This window comes from Saccostrea echinata, unplaced genomic scaffold (genome assembly GCF_033153115.1).
Source record: "Saccostrea echinata isolate AGI-Se365-2 ecotype Australia unplaced genomic scaffold, CSIRO_AGI_Sech_v1 ptg000009l, whole genome shotgun sequence".
NCBI classification, from domain to species: Eukaryota; Metazoa; Mollusca; class Bivalvia; order Ostreida; family Ostreidae; genus Saccostrea; species Saccostrea echinata.
The window spans coordinates 53,062,397-53,083,125 of NW_026889758.1; the positions used below are offsets into that span (position 1 = coordinate 53,062,397).

The 20,729-nt window shown below is 33.6% G+C and overlaps 2 long non-coding RNA genes across 2 annotated transcripts in view; one reads left to right on the plus strand and one right to left on the minus strand.

The window, feature by feature from the left end:
• Positions 1 to 20,729, plus strand: part of LOC133183097 (uncharacterized) — a 250,024-nt gene that overhangs the window by 100,952 nt on the left and 128,343 nt on the right. The gene's annotated exons all lie outside the window — the stretch shown is intronic.
• LOC133183941 (uncharacterized) lies at positions 9,708 to 13,033 on the minus strand. Its single transcript, XR_009720784.1, has 3 exons — positions 12,918 to 13,033; positions 9,869 to 10,054; positions 9,708 to 9,775 (listed from the first exon to the last, which is right to left on the minus strand). It is a non-coding gene; the product is annotated as an uncharacterized LOC133183941 (long non-coding RNA).

Sequence of the window (20,729 nt, forward strand, 5' to 3'; positions counted from 1 at the left end):
CTGCAAATGTATGTTTTGATTTAAACAATTTCATTTCAATTGTAAAATAGATGATAACGATCAGTGGTCAGTCTTATAGATCCAGTAAACAAAAAGAATCGTGAACAGGGCAGAAAATCGTATCCCTGGAAACACCAGACGTGGGATCAGGTGCCTTGGAGGAGTAAGCATCCCCGTGAGCCTATGTTTTGATCGGGCATTCTCAGTAACCCGTTGTCAAATTTAGCATAAAAGCAATGACCTAACAAATGATATACTGTGGTTTCATCAATATTCCTTGATCACCAATTTTCAAGGATTTCGTTGTTGGGCAGATCCACGAAATTAAATGTTCATTGATTTACGAAAAATGTTATTCATTTGTATAGGCAATGCTTTTGTCCACGAAATTACGTATCCTCGAAAACGTCTGTTTTACAAAACACACGAAAATTGATGCCAACGAAAATTGATTAAACCACAGTAACAAGTATCCAAATTTGAAACTAAAAATACGCTTGAGTTTCTCATTGATAATATCTCTGTAATCTTTGGAGACCAGGTGTTCCAACAATCAATTGAAATTTCCATGATCGCTAATTGTGCCCCGTTGTTTGCAGATCTTTTTTGTATTCTTTTGAAGCAAAATTTATTCAAAAAGTTCTACATGAAAGAAGAGGTTCCTCGCTGTGCCCTCAATTCGATATTTAGATATACGAGGGGTGATCAAAAAGTTCGCGAACTAATTGAATTATTTCTATAAAAGAAATGAAATAATGTTTCAGTGATCATTATTTTTAACGTGGTCCTCTTCAATTTAAATGCACATCTACCACCTTTCTGCCCATGCGCGAATCACGTGATACAGGCTGTCGCGTGACATGTTCTGTAGCGTTCTGTTCACAGAAGCTAAAAGGTTTTCCGAGTCATATTTCTTACCATTTGTTATAACAAAAACAGTCCTTTCGTCAGAAATGGCCAAATCTCGGCGATAGGATGGGTGGATAAGGATATCCTTTTCCAGAATGAGCATGGTGACCATCACAACCCGAGTCCTCTGTCTTGGGAGAGTCGTTTATCCAATATGGATATAGTATGGGCGCTTTCTTTTTATCATATCTGGTATGTTTTAAGTCTATAGTAAACGACCTTTTAGGGATTTAATAATAATACTATTGTTAAGATATTCAGCTATATTTCTAAATGTAACTTTACGATCTTTCATAACAAATTGCTCAACTAAGGGCACGTCTCTTCCCCAGCTTGCTATCACTGGGAAAGAGAACAAACATCATGTTTAACGATCTCCTTTCCTTCATTAAAACAGTCAATCCAATTAATGATTGAACTTCTGGCAAGTCCTTTGTCTTCATAAACCTTATACAAATTATTATATGCTACTGCAAAGGAATTTCCAAGATACACGTTGAACTTTACAACCGTTCGTTGCTTGAGTACGACTGAGTCAATAATTTTTTGTCACAAGTCACCTACATATTAACATGATTTTCACATTGCTACGTCACAAACATGGAGCAAATCATTACGTAACGTCTGCTATTTATAAAACATGTGTATCACTATACAGTGTATGTGTGCAAAATTTCCTTCTGATCTGAATTGTGGTTTTGTAAATATAGAGATAGTTTGCGAACTCTTTGATCACCCCTCGTAGATATACTGACGGCATTTTATCAATTAACAATATTAATTTCCATTCCTCCGTTTATTAGATATATCCCATCGAACCCGAGTCTTACACACCTGTAGCCCTTTTCACAAAAAATCTTAAGTTTTTTGCGTAAGATTTTAACTTAAGAATCTCTTACGACAAATCTTAAGTGCGTTTCACGAACGTATTCGTAGCAGATTGAACTTAAGATTTTACTTACGACAGATTTCATCCCTAGCAACGACTTCACTATGCTTTATAATCCTTAAATAAGTGGGTGAAAATAAAAATAAAACTAAGTTTTCAACATTTGTCAGCATAACAAACATTATTGACAACAAATATCGAATGCAAGCGTTTGTGAAGCAAGGAAGTTTAAAATCTGACGTCACAATCACAAGTCTGACGTAAAAGTAGGTCATACGAAAATCTTAAGTGAAACTTATATCGTAGATATTTTGTTGTGTATTTCATTTGATTTTTCGACAATGATTGTGAAAAAATATGAAATGTTATTGGAAGTTCCTTTTAAAAGTTCAATTTAACGTGTATTTTGGTTTTTGCGGTCATATTTTTATAATAAAATCGATTTTAAAATACTTAAGAGAGGGTTGGGGCTCTTGTAAAGTTACGACAGATTTTGCACTTACGAATTTCTTAAGACTTTTTGTGAAAACGATTTTTATCATAAGTTTTCACTTAAGATAAAAATATGTCGTAAGATTTTTTGTGAAAATGTCCACTGTTTTATATTTATATGTGTTTTTAACTAGAAAAGGGGATTGATGGCAAACTAACAACTGAACTTTAAGATAAACGTCATGACTTCTATCGTCAACTTGCCTTACTTCCTTATTTATTTATGTTTTAATTTCATTTGGATAGCAAAATTAAAATGTTCATTTTTCAATTTTAGAAACTCTCTGCATTAATATAGTAGAGTGCATGTGTGAACCTTCACAGGATATTTTACTTGTGGCTATAAATGCTACTGCTGATTTGTTTTCCATCTAGTGTTCTAGCTTAAGATCTGCATATACTACGCAAAAGTAAAACTAAAACAGTTTGTCATTTCATTTCTCTTCACAGTATATGTTCAGTCAAGTAATAGAAAAATAAGAGAGAATTAAAAAACACAACATACTTTTGTGAACGAATTATATACACATTTTAGGAAGTATTGTTTTGCAACTAAGCAAAGATAAGATGAATTTAGCAGGTTTTTTTTTATACATGTTGTTTTTTCATTCATGATAGATACTTTTACTTTTTAGTATTTTTGTTCGCTCCCCATTTTGCAATAAAACTTCTAAAATACGACTAATTATGCTATGAACTATATTTTCACAAAACGATTCGGGAGTTAAGCGCCATTCAAGCTAGAGTAATTTCCACACATCTTTTGTAACTGTTGGCATGTTTTGACCAGTTGTCCTTCTTTATTTGACCCAAAATATTTTAAAAGGGCTTAGGACACAGATTTGAAGAGTTGAACAAATTGAACATACATATGTACCCCGTGAAACGTTAATAACAATAACAGAACTAGTGCCCTGTTTACAAAAGCAGTTTACCCTTCACGGGTGTGTTCAATTTGTTAAACTCTGCAAACATCACTGAGCACGGACTGACAATAATGGTGAGTTGGTTTTGCTGTCTCACATTTCTACTCTGAATTGTCTGGATTATAGTTTTAATATTTTTCATTGAAACTCAACAAAATTTCTACTTTTCTTAAGTATTAAGGATATAGTTTACTTTGTGAAAGTGCAAGGGTTTATGAACCAAACGCGTCCCGAAATTCGTAGTTTTATTAATTTCCAGATAAAATAAGTTTTTTTTATTATATTTTCCTGTGAAATGCTATAGCAACATATAAGTCATGATATTATACCGAAAATTTGAGAAAATGTTAAGTTCAAATCTGTGTCTAATCCCCTTTAAGTGGCTGCCCGGGCTCAAAATTGTAGGAACTGCATTGAGGTTGAGAGATTATCTTTATGTTAAGAAGGAGATAATGAAAGTTAATAGTATGTTGTGTGAATGTTAAATATTTACAGGAAAATGATTTGCATTATTTGTCTTAGCAAATTTGATTCTGCAATTTGTAATTACACCATGCCACAACTCAAAAAAAAAAAAAGGAAATGTTCTCAGATATGAAATCTACACTCCCCTGAACTAAAACCCAAAACGTTCCTGATCCAACTGAACCCAACTGAAAAAAATGTTGGGCGAAAAAAAAAGATCCTGTCTGAAATTATGCCAACAACTTTAAAGATTTGTGGTAGAATGACAAGGTGGAGAAAACGAACAGTGATCGATCTCATAAAATCCACAAACAATATAGATTTGTGGTCAGGGCATAAAACACGGACCCCTGGAAATTCAAGAGGTGGGATCAGGTGCCTAGGAGGGGTAAGCATCCACTGTTCACACCCGCCTTGAGCCCTATGTATATATCAGGTAGACGGAACTATAAACGGAATGGCGCTAAATTTAGAAAATATTATGTGTAAGACCTAATCAATAGCATATATATTACCTTATTGTTAATATTCAAACAAAAAGGGGGCAACTAAACATCAGACAGTAAAAAAGTATTAGGCAGTAAATTATCAATCATTAATACATGTATAAACATTCCATAAAATTTCAATATTCATATTCTGTGTTTTTTAAGTTTGCACAAAAACATGTTAGTTTAAAAGGTTTTTTGAGTTTAATATACATGTACCTATCTTGTTTTCTTTTTCGCAATACAGTCCCTCAAAGCCTCTTCTGCAATTACATACGAACGAATTGTTTCCAGTATCGTTACATTGTCCCTGGTTTTTACACAGGTCTGGCACACAAACACTGGGGGGTACTTCACACTGTTCCCCACTGAATCCTGATGTACATTTACAACCTAATGATGAGCAGGTCCTCGATGTCCTACATGTTCTGTCACCGTCTAAATAAATCATCTTGATTAAGCACCAAGTAAACATAAGCTTTACTTGAATATTTCAGAATTATTAATCATGTGTTGAAATGGGCAGCTATTTGAAAGTATTCAAGAGTAGATAATTTCCAAAAAAGTAAAAGCCCTAAAAAATGAAAACTAGGTTGTAAATTTACTGCATGTTTGTTTAGACCTCTATTTACATCATCGATTGTGTGCACATCTGATTAACAGATTTGAGCTTTTAAAAGAACCAATCTATATTTTTTAATAAACTAATTAAAAACTAATTTGATAGACATATCAAGTTTCAAATGGTTTGTAAATTAAATAACAATTAAAATTCTGTTAGGTTAAAAAAATTTGATTTGCATACCATTTATCAGCAATGCATTGAGTGTGGGCGTAGAAAAGTGAACATCTTTAAAATTTTCAATTTCCTCTGGCCACAGCGAGCTCATTATATTCCTGGTACCTTCGTTTATTATTTGGAAACCACAAAGTTCTAATCCTGTTATGACATATACAGGAATAAAGATTATAATAGTCAGGTACAAAACATAATTCAAAAGGCCTAAATTAAAATGTTGTTTGTTTGCCCTTTGCCGACTATACCATGAAAATCAATTAATCTTTTCTCTTCATTGAAAAGTCTCTTTTGATATCGTTATTTTTTTTTTTCATAAAAATTCTTTTGAGGTTTTTCGGATGCTTTGATCTATTGTTCCCAGTTACGAGTGGTTTTGTGATGACGATTGCTTTAGTGAATTACAGTGATTGGAAAAAAAAAAAATTTTGTTTAAAGATTTATCTGAATATAAAGATGACAAATTATAATTTTCCTGCCTACCTACCATCGTTAAATGCCTGGGTGGGAAAAGGGTAAACAAACATTTTTTTTTTAATTTGGCCAAAAATTAACAAGAAAATTTCAAACACACAGAATTGGTACGATTACCGTTAATTTTTTTAAAGATATACAAAACTTGGAAAATAGTATGTTTTAATTTACAAAAGTAAGTGCTGATATATTACCCTCCTGATCTGACGGAAATTCAACAGAGAAGAACCTCCCAAACACAGCATAAAATATATCCTTAAATGATGACGGCCCGTACATAACATAACTGCGAAATTTGCTTCCAACAGTTTGATTAATGTAGAGAGACCAAGAACTACCGTTACTTCTGATTAGTATTCTCAAGTTGTTCCACACATCAACATCATTTTCTTTGATGTCCAGTCTCTTACTATGATAAAAAAATTATTTACATTCCATATAATGACATTAAGAGTGAAATAAATATTAAGCAATTGAAGTTTACTCACTTTTGGAAACTAATATGTAAATCGAAAATTTTGTGTTGTGGATCATCATAGGATAAAGATATGTTTAAGACTCTTTCAGGGGTGAATTCTTTCTCTCGTCGAATAAGCAGAATACTGTTCCCCTGTGTTGTCGTAACACGAAAACTAAGTGACAGAATAACAGCTGTGTGTGGTTCTCCTTTGGCGGGAAGAAGAATTTTACTGCTTCTGCTACGCATCTTAACAAGATAGCCTGCAATGATAAAAAAAAAGAAATAAAAATTGTCCTTTCCAAGTTGTGTTTTGATAGATCAGATCTTATATCAATATTTTTACATATGTTCTATAATTTTTAATTCAATTAAAATTTGATAAATTTAAATTCAATTAATCAGAAGCAGTCAACAGTGTTTACCCATGAAAATTTTTGACTCCATATTGTAGCCCAACACATAGGGACTCTGAATTAAGACAAAACTTGCTATATCAACCATTGATGGAAACTCCATATTGCAGGTGACCCACGTGGGGATGGCAAAAAAAAAAAAATCAATAAAAATGCCGTTGTTTGATTTTGGGAGGTAATAAAAATATGAGGACTGACTGCAAAAATAGGTGGCGCTTTGCAGGACTCCATTCCTTTAGATATCGACAAAATAATTTGTATTTGGAATTCTTGCATGCTCCGAGAACGATCAATTTTCAAGCCGAGGTAAGCTACTAAAGATAAGTTGATGTTACAGAGATTATAACAACCTCGTTTAAAGTCAGGATTTCGTAAATTGATGGTCTTGGTTGGAAGATAACTTATTTTTTGGTCGTATTTTGACTGATATGTATTATACCAACTGTTAGGCATGCTCTGAGTACGACCAATTTTAAAAACCGAGGCAGGCTACTGACAAATAAGTTGATGTTTTCATACTAAAGTTGACTACAGATTACTTCGTCTACCTAATCAATACATGGGCTCACTGTGGGTGTGACAGGTTGACAGTGGATGCTTTCCTCCTAGGCACTGACCCCACCTCTGGAATTTCCGTGGGTCCGTGTTTTAGGCCCACATTTGCATTGTTTCTAAAGATCAATTACTGTTAGGTTTCTTCACCTTTTCCATTACTTGTATCATAAGCTTGCTGCTTGAACAGTAATGAATAAACCTCATTTTTTAGAAGTCAAGACATTACATATTACAGCCTAATGTGTGTCAAATTTGTTCATTTTGATAATATGTTTACCTGAACAAGTAACAGTCTTCATTTTCATAACGTCCCACATTTCATTGGTTAAACTCTGGAAAGGACATTTGAGCTCAACTTGATCTTTAATGTCACAATTCACAGAGCAAGCCTGGCGTCGAAAAACATCATAACAACCGTTGATAGAGCGATCACAAATATTTTTTATCACAACTTCAAGGCATGTCATCTCTGGAAAGAAAATTAAACAAGAAAAATGAACATCTATTGTAAATTTTAAAAAAAAATCTTGTTTCCTGTGAGCCTAAAAACCTTGTTTAGTCAAACTTAAATTCCCTATTAAGGAAAAATAAAAAGGTCACTTATCGGTTGAAGACTGTTTACTTCAGGTAGGTAAACAGATGTGTTACATATATACATTTGAATTTTAAAGAATGGGAATAGTGTATAAGTAATTAAAGAAGAGAAAGAGGGGGAAGTCAGAATCAGACACGCATTGCTCACATATGCATAAAATGACAAACAGAAAAAAGAAATTCACTGGGAGTCGGTTTAATTAAACAAAATTTACGGTCTTTATGCAGAAAAATAGTTGTATATGTATTCGAAGGATTTTTGGCGTTACATACATGTACAAGACAAGGAGTCATCCTGATTTGAAACAGAGATGCAAAATGCATGATCAGAGATTTTCTACGAATTTTGAAAAATATGCAAGCTTCACAGCTATGTTAAGGACTCCCATATCTACATCAGCCTATGCAGAGGTTTGGGAAAACAATATTTATGTGCAACTTAACTTGCCATTATAGCAATATACGATTATAGAATGAAACCTAACTTGATCTCACTGTTCTGAGATGACGTCACTAACCAGTTTGACACGTCGTTTCTGTGTAGTGAAAACATGTATCAATCAATTTAATTACTTGGAAACATCAAATTTAATATGAAACAAGGTCATCTGACCGAGATAGAGACATAATCTTAGATAATTTAATCCATATTCTATATTCTAATTAAATTGAGAATGTACATGTATAGTCTCTCTAAAAGCCGTGGGAAGGTCCACTTGTACAGTAACGTACTAAAATAACAAGAGGGCCCCTCGAAAATCACAACAGTTCGACGATATCCGCTTCACTAAAAATTCTGATTTTTTAAACAAGAAAAATACTGAGTAATTATTATTCCTAATAATTTAAAAAGTGTCGGGAGTTGGTTTTGCACTTTTTCTGTAAGTTTACATTATTTCCATGCGTATTTTTTTAAGGGGGGGGGGAGGGGGGAGTAATTTACCCGGTACAAAAGACGGCTAAACTTTACATAGATTCCGAACATGAGAAACTTGCTCCCAGCACCTTTCACGTTAAGGAATTTGTCTCAAAGAAAAGAGAATTTCGGAGAAAATTATGTCCGTATATCGTTGAACTTTCACATCATTGTAGCTGTATAATATATTTTCTAATTTCAACATGTCACGTGACAAACAGCTGATATAAGTGACGTCGCTTTGACGAACTCAGCAGAGGTCCCATATATACAAAATGCAGATGAGGAATTCACATTCATAAAAAAATATATACTGTTGAAAATTTTGGTGATATTGTATACATTTATTCAAAATATTTCACGGCATATTTCCTATGGGCGCCCTTAATCTAGCCGCGTTTCGTCAAAAAATACTTTCAGGAAATCTAGGATGATTTGGATAAAAGGTAATCAAAAGGTCTCAAAATTTGGAAAAAATGTCCTTTATGAGAATTTTACAACATATTCTTACGGAAATCTGATCTTTGATCTTTGCTGCAACACGAAATTTAATACATCTTGATTGGCATTTACAAAGAGGTCGATGAAGAAAATAGCCATTTTGTTGTTTTACCCTGGAAACAAAATTTATGATACAAAATAAAGTCTTAGAAAATACTGCAAGGCTTATTTAAAGTTAAATGACCATATCAATGACATCTTTGCAAAGAAACAGATGGAATTTTAAATGTAATTCATACTAAATACTTTTTCAATATTCCTTTTTTTTAATTTTCTTTTTTTTTTTCAATTATACCATAGTTAAGATCTATATCACGTTTTTCTAAAGTTTCTTTTCTTATCTTAAACAATAAGATTTGTCATTCCCTGTTTGTGGCCATTTACATTCCTCGTCCCTTCACAATGCCATACTGAAAAATCAAAGCAGACAAAATTTCCAAAGCAGACTTTTGCTCCATAATAATCCTTAATTCTTATATAAAGGATGGAGGCCTACTGATGCAGTCTTTATCAAGACAACTTGTGATCGTGCGTGCCAAAAAAAAAATTATTGCTCACAAAAATGGCTTTAATTACCTCAAAGGCAAGCTCAATTGCATTTTTTGAATACACCTTAAAAATGAAACGTTACTTGATTGTGAAACTTACTTTCAACGGTGACGTCAAATATACAGTTTTCTTTATTTCCAGAGTAATCGTACACTTTATACTGAACAGTAGACGTTCCTACTGGAAACATTCCACTGGAGATATATCTCGTTGTGCTATTAATTGATGCAATTTTATCGTTATCTATCACTGTAATTGGATCCCAGGTGACGTTTGTCAAAAATGATTTTGAATCTGCGATAGCAATTACTTTTCTTGGACATTTTACTAAAATGGGCAGACAAACATCTGAAAAAAAGTTACAATTACAGCTTAATTTCAGGAAAGAATACCTCACTTAAATGTATATTACTTTTCTTTTCTTTTTTATTTTGTTATTACCGTTGCATTTCACGTTCGTCAACGTGGGAGACCAATGCATTGTTTTTTGATATTCACAGAAAAATGGTAGCAACACATTTGGCCTGAAGTCTTTGGAACACTTCAACAAGCACGCTGAACCCTCCCCATAGTTGCCTGTACACGAAAATTGGCCATTCTGTGGAGAAGGTAATTCAATACAGCGTCCTGTGAATTAAAATTAGCTAGTAATACATAGAGTGTATAATACTTTCAATGCCGATGTATTATAGTAATATGTATCTTTCTAGATTTATAAATCAAAGGTTTGCATTGTATATCTAAAAAAAAAAGATGTGTTTGAGAAACACTGCCTTATGGCGAAGGTTAAAGTTTCTCAAATGCAAGTCAAACTCCAAGGTCAAGAGATAAAAAAATGTCTTCAAAAAGAAAGTTCTTTTCTCAGGAAATATAACTGTGAAATATGAAAGCCCTAGCACCAACCGTTGAAAAGTTATTGCTAATGTTATAGAATTTTGAAAAGTAATTCAAACATCAAGGTCAAATGGTCAATTTTAATGGTGCCCAAAACCCAAGGGAAGTCACAAGAAATACACATTTGAAATATGAAAGCCCTAGCACCAACCATCAAAAAAGTTTAAATATAAGGTTAAAGTATTTTTTTAAAAGAAGGTCAAACTTCAAGGAAAAGGATAAAGGGTCAAAATATTTATACCCAAGGAAAGGTCTTATCACAAGGAATACAGATGTGAAGTATAAAATCCCTAGCACCAACTGTTCAAAAGTTATGGCCAAGGTTAAAAATTGGTAAAATTTTGCAAAAGTGGGTCAAACACCAAGGTCAAGAATACAAAGAGGGTGTTGCAGAAACTCGCGATTATTCCCTAAATCGAGGACATTTAAATACCCACGACGCATGAAGAGTTATCTCTAAATATAGATAATGCTACGTGGATGACTTTATTTATACGATGGGTACTTGCTGCAGAACTGTAGCTCTCTGCTTGAGAAAATTCGGACAGACAAAACAGAGAGTTGCAGATCCAAGCGTTGTAAAAACCTTCGATTTACGCCGCCGCTTTTTTGTCGCTCGCTTCGGGTATTATTTCTTGTATTTTATGCTTTCCCCCGCTTTAAGAACAGTATACGATAATTAACCATATATTTTACTCCTATTCTTGCTACCTTATTTACCTTTCAACGGTCTTAAAGAGACCTTAATGGTTTTGGAATGTCGGTTTAAAAAATTCCTATTCCGACGTCCATGTTAGGGGTCGTGCGAAAAAAAAGTCTTTTAAAAAACATATTCTTGCCAAGAAAATGTAAATAAAAAATTCAGGAGATTCAAATATCATGAGATATTGTCTACAAAGAATACAATATGTATGTAAAAAAGAAATGAGATAAATAAATTCGGGCGTGTTATTTCAGGATGACACCAACGTCGACGTCGGAATGCATTTTTTGAAACTATATTCCAAAACCACATACGTCCGTCTGGAACCGTTGAAAGGTAAATAAAATATCAGGAATAGGAGTAAAATATATGGATAATTATCGGATATTATTTTTAAAGCGGGGGAAAGCATAAAATACAAGAAATAATACCCGAAGCGAGCGACAAAAAAGCGGCGGCGTAAATCGAAGTTTTTACAACGCTTGGATCTGTAGCTCTCTGCTTTGTCTGTCCGAATTTTCTCAAGCAGAGAGCCACAGTTCTGCAGCTAGATGGGTACATGTATGTCCAGCTTGTTATATTAAAATGTTTCACATTTTACGTTTATTTCGTGCATAGTTTTTTTCCTAACATAGACTGGCGACCACATGTAAGTAAACTTTTTTCACATCTATGGTCACTGTCGCCATATTGTACGAGAAAAGTTTGAACGATATAAAAAGCACAATTAATGGCAAGTGCACCCCGCACATCATTTTGAAAGATGTACTGTAGACAGCGTGCGTTAATATTTTTCAATATATAAAAATGTGTCCATGCATTAATCACGCTGTTGCTGCAATATCCAAGAAATTCCATGGAGTCATTTCAATTTAGTTGTTTCAAGTCAAATCTGAGCCACAAATTAACAGAATAATAATGAAGCGAAATGCGTATGAAAAAATTAAATTATTTAAAAGGATGGTACTTTATTTTTAAGACATCACCACTAAATAATAACATTAAATATATGTCTTATTAATTTTTAGATCACGATATCAAAGAAAACAATTTGATTCTGCATGCATTTAAATATTACCCATTAACTTTCTGACATTCTCTCCCTCTCTCTCAAAAGAAATGTTACTTTGTAGTTCCTTTATATAAGAATATATATATATATATATATATATATATATATATATATATATATATATATATATATATATATATATATATATATATATATATTCATTCTGTTTCAGGGAGGCAATTTTCAGAACAAAGGGGATTCCCTATTTAAAAAAAAAGAGAAAACTTGACTTATTATGCTATGTGACTGATTTACACTTCATTTAATGGCAAATTGGAAGTCGATATGCAGTTTCTTAATATTGTTCTACATTGTGTTGTATATACCGTTGTATCTAAAAAAAAATTTAAGACTGTTTTCTGTTACTTAAAATTTTTCTTTTAAACTGCTACAACTTTAGGGAAAATAACAAAAGAACTGCAACACCCTCTATATTGGTACCCGAGGAAAGGTATTGTCACAAGGAATACACATTACATGAAGCCATAGTTCCAATCAAGTTAAAGGCAAGTTAAGGGCAAGGTTAAAGTTTTTTTCGGACAGACAAACAGACGGATGGACAGGGCAAAAAACTACATGCCCCGCATCTTCGATTACGGGGGCATAACAAAGACATACAAGAAAATTTCAAACCAAAGACGTGTGGTATTTAGAGCATTGACAAGGCATATTACAATACTTTCTAAGAGGGACTGATATTCATTTTTGAATGAATAATTGTTAAACATATCATGCTGATTATCTGTATATATCTTGTTTATATGTTAATAAAGTATCCAAAATAAATAAAAAGAGAAAATCAAATTACTGATAATTCGTACTTTTTACTGCAAACATTATCAAACAGTCTTCTTTTCCAAAGGAGTTGATAGCTCTATAAAGAATTTGATGTTGTCCTTCTCCGAATACTGTTCCATTTGCTGGTCCCAAAACACGTTGTACCCTAGTCATAACATAACAAATACGTGCTGTTTTATGCAGAAAAATGTTTTTCTTCAATTTTGTCGACAAAAATTATAACATTACCAATTCCATGTACAATTTTTTTTATTATCAAATTTCCTTATCAATTATAAATGAACATGGGTATAACAGATACACAAGCTTGGATAAGAAATTAATTTTAAAAAGTGTATTGTTCGAGCGCATGAGGACAACTTATTGAATACAAAAAGAATTAGTCAAGTCTAAAAGTGAGATAAATCTGAGAGGTATAGCGCCCTTTCCCAGGATTTCGCCTGTCATGTTAAATGGAAAGTATATATTACTTTAAAGAGATTTACTTGACACATTGGATAGCTTTATGAAATACATGTAAATATGCGGAACTGCTTCTACAGTCTACATGTATATCATAGAAAATATTTCTCGGTAAACCTATGCTCAGTTTCGGGCTATAAATTCATGAAAAATACTTTTAAGCTATATACGAGATACTTCTCTTTTATTACTTCAGCCTTTCTGCGTATTTGCAAATATCACTATAATAAAATCAAAATATTTTTAATTAGTTTTAATAATTTTCATTTGTTTGACATTTTACAGAATTATGTATCAAGATTTTTTCTTGACTGTTTTCAAGGTTTTTGTTTTCATGAATGGTGTAGAACACTATTCGTTTCAGGAAATATTTACTGATACATCTGGTCTATCAACTATTTCTCTTTATGTCTCTTCTTTCCAAAATGGCAGAAAATCCCACGTTATTTCAAGTCCAGGTTACATTCAATTCAAATGTAAATATGGTAAGCAGACAGTCTGGAACAATTATGTATATAGATCTATGTGTTTATTTTTGATGTGTATATTGTGTGGAAACCATGATTAAAATTTTTAAAAATATATATCAATCAAACATGTACTAAAAACAACAACGAACATTAATACAAAAAAATATCCGAAATTTGGGGGTATTGAACCGGAGACCCCAAACAAAAAACAGTTCAACGTACACCACTAGGCTACATACACTACTAAGTTATGCTGTGTCTTTTGTGTATATAAAGCTCCATTTTGAGTCTTTCGGAAAATAGGATAAATAAAGTATAAAATCATTTTTGACATGAATACCACATTAAACCAAAACCATTAATATAACATTATACTATGATATCAAAAGAACATAACCCATTCAAGATTTCTCTGGTTTAAGTTGGTTCAAATACATAAATCTGTATTTTTTTTTTCATGTCCATAGTTCTCCAGTCGCCCGCGTGGCGCAGTGGTTAGAGCGTCTGCTCTAGAGTCTTCGCGACTTGGAGTTGATCCTTACGTCGCGGGTTCGAATCCCACTGTGGGACGTGGAGACCGGTCCTTCGGATGAGACCGTATAAGCCGAGGTCCCGTGTCGCAGTAGGTGCTGGCACGAAAAAGACCCGTCACTGCTCAATGGCCGTAAGTGCCGAGTATAGGACAAAATTTGCAGCTCTCCACCGCATGTGGTGGCGTCTCCATATGAGTGAAAAATTCGTTAAACAACATACAAACAAAACAAATAGTTCTCTATATATCCCATGCAAAATATGTAAATTTCATTGACCTTGTTTGAGATAATTATGACTATTTTACCAGGTACTGGAATAATTTGCATTTGTTCATAGCTAGATTAACTAAATATCATAAAATATTTAAATATTTTGAATGTTTATAGGCTATGTCGTATAGTGCGCTATACCTCTTTAACCTTTCCTTAATCGGCCCAAAAATGAATGAGTGCAAAAACATACTGCAACTGTTTGCCATCCCCGCTGATCGCTATCACTCTTGGCCAAGTGACTTTGATTTGTGACAAATTCGTTTTCGTATAGAAAATCCCTATGTATCCAGGGCATTCCGTGAAGAAAGGTCTGGATGACTCGATTTGTGGCTTTAATTCTGTGGTAAAAAAAAGCTGCTGAATAGATTGTTCGATATTTTGTCCCCCCCCCTTTTTTCTGTTTGTTTCCAAATTAACATTTTTCCTTACCGTTAGAACAAAAAGTGGTAAAGTTTAAGTCTCGTGAACACGCTGAAATGTTGAAAAGTGCTGAATCCTCGCACACTTTCTGCATCAATGAGGACTCCAAACATTTCTGCTCTTCTATGAACGAAACGAAGAATCATATATACCAATTTCAAAGATGAGGGAAGAGTAAGGAGGGGGTCTCATGGAAGGTATTTTACATTCCATATGAATAAAATCTGCCAATGTTAGGCAATTTATTAAATATAACATGCTTTTTTTACTAAACAATCTAAATAAACTTCGGGTCCAGACAATCTAGTATTCATTTTCATTGTTGTGTGTGTGGGTGAGGGTGTGTGTGTGTGTGGGCCGGGGTCGAGGGGGGGGGATTTTTTTTTACCAAAATACATGCATATAAAATTTATCGTAAAAGGATTAATTGAAATATACAAATGTACACGTATCAGCATACACCTAGAGCAAGTACTGTAACAGAGAACATGCTTTTGATTTTAAATTAGCTTTTAATATCTAGAGATTTGATCTCCTGTATATATTTGCATGGCTTAACAAGCACAATTCGCCAGTTAAACAAATAGTAAAAGGCTAATAAAAAGTTATATTTATTTCATTCATCATTCTTATTGTTTTCCGTTATCTTAATGATGCATGTATCATTCACAAATTTAGTGGGTTAGGATTCTTTTTTGTACATGTACGAGGGGTGATCAAAAAGTTCGCGAACTAATTGAATTACTTCTTTAAAAGAAATAAAATGAAGTTTCAGTGATTATTATTTTTTAAAGTAGTCCTCTCCGATTTTAATGCACATCTGCCATTGTTCTGCCCATGCGGGAATCACGTGATCCAGGCAGTCACATGACATGCTCCGTGGCAGTCTCTTCACAGAAGCTAAAGAATTTTCCGAGTCTTATATTTCTTACCATGCAAGTTATTTTCTATAACAAGAACAGTCCATCTTTCAGAAATAGCCAAATCTCTGCAATAGGATGGGTGGATAAGGATATCCCTTCCAACAATTAGTATGGTGGCCCATCACTACCCGAGTCCTCTGTCTCGGGAGAATCGTTTATCCAATGTGGATAAAGTATGGGCGCCTTCTTTTTATCATATCTCATATGTTTAAAGTCTAAAGTAAACGATATTTTAGGGATTTAATAATTGTATTATTGTTAAGATATTCAACCATTTTTCTAATTGTAACTTGACGATGTTTCACAACAAATTCCACAACTAAGGACACATCGTTTCCCCGGCTTGCTTTCGCTGGCCAACAGAACAAACATCATTTTTAACAGTCTCCCTGTCTTTACTTAAACAATCAATCCAATTAATGATTGAACTTCTGGTAAGTTTTTTATCTTCATAAACCTTGTACAAATTATCATATTCTACTGCAAAGGAATTTCCAAGATATACGTTAAACTTTACAGCCGTTCGTTTTTCGAGTACGACTGAGTCAACCATTTTTTGTCACAAGTGACCTACATATTGAAGTCATTTTCACATTGTGACGTCACAAACACGGAGCAAAACATTATTTAACATCTGTTATTTATAGAACATAACAGTGCGACATTTAACTCCGGACACGACATTTGTCCGGACTTTCGCCAACCACTTTTTTAAAGATATTATATAACTTTTAATATTGTATGGTGGGATTTTGTACTCTCATTATATTTACCAATTATGACACCTGTATTTTGTATATTGTGGGAGATATAACACCTGAAAAACAAAAATCCCATAGGATTTTGGTGGGATTTCTTATCCTACTTGATATCCCACCAGAATCCTATAGGATATTTAAAATCCCATAGAATTTTGTCTCCCACAGAATTTTTAGTCCCATTTTTGAACTGATATGGGATATTTTGTCCCATATGGATGTCGTCAATCCTATAACACAAATTATCATACCGCGCTAATGCGCGGTATTCAATTTGTCGGCACGGCCAGGTGTGTTATAGGACCGACGACATCCAAAAATAAGAATTCAATGCTTAAATATTAGAGATATTTCCAATAACTTTATTTCAGATTTAAATGCTCTTACAGCTGTAAATGACGTCAGATATGAAGCTATTTTTGCAATCCAATCCAAATAAGACAAAAATGTGTCTTTTTCTTGACGTTTTTCTTATGGGAAACATAGAGCGCAGCTTCGAACATGCAAAAATTTTTTCTGTCAGTAATTAGTCTTGGATAGATACATCTTTGGTAAAAATATAAAGTTTGTTCAAGTTTGCGCTCAATATTTTCTGGAAGAAAAACTGCGGGTAAAGGTGAACTTTATGATGTCATTTTTCTTAATGGTATTTTGATCAAATTAAAAATTAAGAATAAAATTCACGTGTATAGCTGTGCAAAGTAAAGCTATATACAGAGTTGAGATATTCATTTTAAGGGGCCATTTGAGACACTTTTCATATATTGCTCTTTCAGTTCATTCGCCACCTTTAGAAATAGTTTCTTTCCTCTGGGGACCATGTTATGCTATTTCCCTCTTACCTATTTCATAACTGTACATGGTAATTTCCACCTATTATTCATTTCTTTCATTGGAAATATTAAATCAATGAAAGTTCATTATAATTCCACTGAATCATTATGCCAGTGCATGTAATACGATATTTCGTCTAAAAAAATACCTTGTTAAAACTAGGCAATATGCCAATCAATCATGTAGGTTTTAAACTACACGCTCATTCGGCAAACCTCGGCTGATTCCGTCACCTTCATCAAACTAGATGAGGTACGAATCGGCCGAGGTGTGCCGAGTGACTACACGCTAAATGCTATAGCCATCAGGTGTTCAAGGGCAAATCGTATTTTTGGTCAAACCCTTGTAGTTTAAAGTGCCTAAAAGTAAAGGTAACTATAGAATTATGTCAGTAAGTGCATACAATAAAAGCAAAAGTTTAAAATTATGAGTAGAATATTTGCAGAATTGATAAAGCTGAGTTCAGAATTCTTACCAATGGCAGCAGCTTTAATCTAAAATAAAACGGAAAATGATTCAAAAAAAATTGTAAGGAAGTTATCAATTTAAACATTTTCAAAACCAGGTTTGATATCTGACAGGTAATTTTTGCACATTAGTTATGCTGTAAACACATGAACATGCAATGTGCAGAGAAAATTAAAAATATCATTATTTTAAAGACAGAGCGGAGCAAAAATAAATCAAAGAGTAATTAGTTTTGCATTACACATGAGAGAAAAAATTAAAATTTTTGTGTGTATGACAAATGGCTCCACCAGAAGCCTTTTGTTATACACACATAGACCTATATCTTAAGAGACATTAAAGTATATTTCAGTGCCTAGCTATCAAATATAATATATTTATAAAAATTAATGCAATAAATCCAAAGCAATTTTCAAAACTTTCCTGAATGATAGTTTTAAAAATAAATAATATTACTTTTGAAAGATAATATAACGTACCATTTGTAAATACATTACTAAGATTACTAATAATCTTTTCCTGGTAAACATGGTTTCCAGCAGATAGCTTTCGGTTTGGGACGAACCGTGTTTTAATTGACTTATTTTTTAAAAAGGTCGATGTTTTGTAAGATTGCACACACGTAGCCTGTATAGAACGAACAAAGCAGTTACTTGACTGCACCATGCATTGCGGGCCAAACAAAAGGTTAGGAAACATGGAAACATCAAAGTAAAATTGCTTTTTTATTCAACGTTATATTTGTACATACTCTTTCCATAGTCACCCTAAGATTTTTTCCACATCAATCTGCATACAAAATAAACTAGACGCAAGGTTTCATAATTTTCAATTCAGTTAGTATGTTTTCAAAATCCAGATCCGATTTCAATGTAATAAAGTAGTGCAAAAATGTTTTAAAACCACTGTTAAAGACTGGTGTTTTTGATGAAGTGATATACCAAACCCATATTATTTGAGAAGGAATAAATGATAAAATAGAAAAACAAAAGGCCCAAAGGCCTTAACGGTGAGGGCCTTAACGGTCACCTGGGTATACAACACTAAAGGATCTATAGAAGTATAACTAAAACAAAATAAACTGATAGATTTGCCCAAGAGCATGAGGATGATCAGTGATCAAGAAAATAAATAGTCTAGTACTCATTTCTAACAAACCTTAACGTAGATGTATCACCTTGCATGTAGTTGCCCCAATTTATCACTATCAACATGCAAACTGAAGTATTATTGAACCCATCTCATTCCCTCTCTCAATGGCTTATCTTGGTCTTTGAAGAACATTTAATGCATATGCATACAACAATAAGGTATTTTCCACATTTTTTTATCGATTATTTACAAGTCTATGTGACCATAACACAAGAACCCAGGTAGCACTGGTTCTCTGCCCTTAAGTTGGTTCTTCAGGGCGCTTGCACCCATTAACCAATGCCAGGGTACCAGTCTAGAACCCAGGGGCCATGAAATTCACAATTTTGGAAGAGGCACCATCGTTCATCATAACATATTCACTTAGTTTTTTTCCTTATACCAAGAAGCAGAGTAGATGTCAAAGAAATTATAATGTGTTTTTTTTCCCATTAAACTCCCGTTTCCAGCATAAGAGCCACTGACCCTGGGGTCATAGATTTAATAATTTTGGAAGATGTATTCTTGCATGTAGTAAGCATTCACTTAGTTTAACTGCAATATACCAGGTGGCAAAAATGTAAAGCATTTTCACTATAATTGTTTGTTTAATGCTCAGGAGCAAAGAAAAAAATTTTCTAAGAAATAATGCATTGTTACAACGCGAAATGTAATAACAACGCAAAATGTAATGAACTGGGATTATTACATTCAAGTTATTATATTTTGCGTCGAAATCAACGCAAAATGTAATAACAGCCTTTTTTAGGATTATGTACATTATTTACTATTATTTATTTATTTATTTATTATTATTATTATTTTATCAGTGTTCTTTGACCCTGGGTCACGAAATTTCACAATTTTGGAAGAGCCTCCCTTCATCATCATATCCTACACTTAGTTTATCTGCTTAATCTACAGTAGATTGATTGATTGACTGTGTATATTGCTTTACGTCCCCTTCGAGAATTTCTTTTACTTATATAGAGACGTCACCATATAGCGGTGAAGGGCTTCAAAAGACCTATACTCGGCACTCAGGGCCATTGAACAGTGAGGGTTTTTTATCGTGCCAACGCCTACCGTGACACGGGACCTCGGTTTTTAATGTCTCATCCGAAAGACCCGTGACTTTCACTTCTAGTTCCGGGCGCTTGGCGAAGGAACAGTCACTTCCTATGTTTACGACTTAGGTTTTGACGAGGAGCGGCGAACGAGAATCGAACCCGGGCCTCCCAATCACAAAGCGAACGCCCTATCACAAGGCTACCGTGACCGTTTACAGGAGTAGAGAAAATTTTTGAAGAACTTCTGCATATAGGAGTAGAGAAAATTTTTGAAGAACTTCTGCATATTCACTATATGATCATTAGAGTCATGAACTAACTCCATAACACATAACCCTAGCTGGGGCCATGAATTTCACAAATTTGGTAGAGGGCTCAATGTTTATTACAACTATGGCAACAGTTCAACTGTTTGATGTCCCGGAGTAAAGAAGAACATTTTTAACGACTGCATCAATTTTGATGGGTTAAGCCCACCACTATGCCCCCCCCC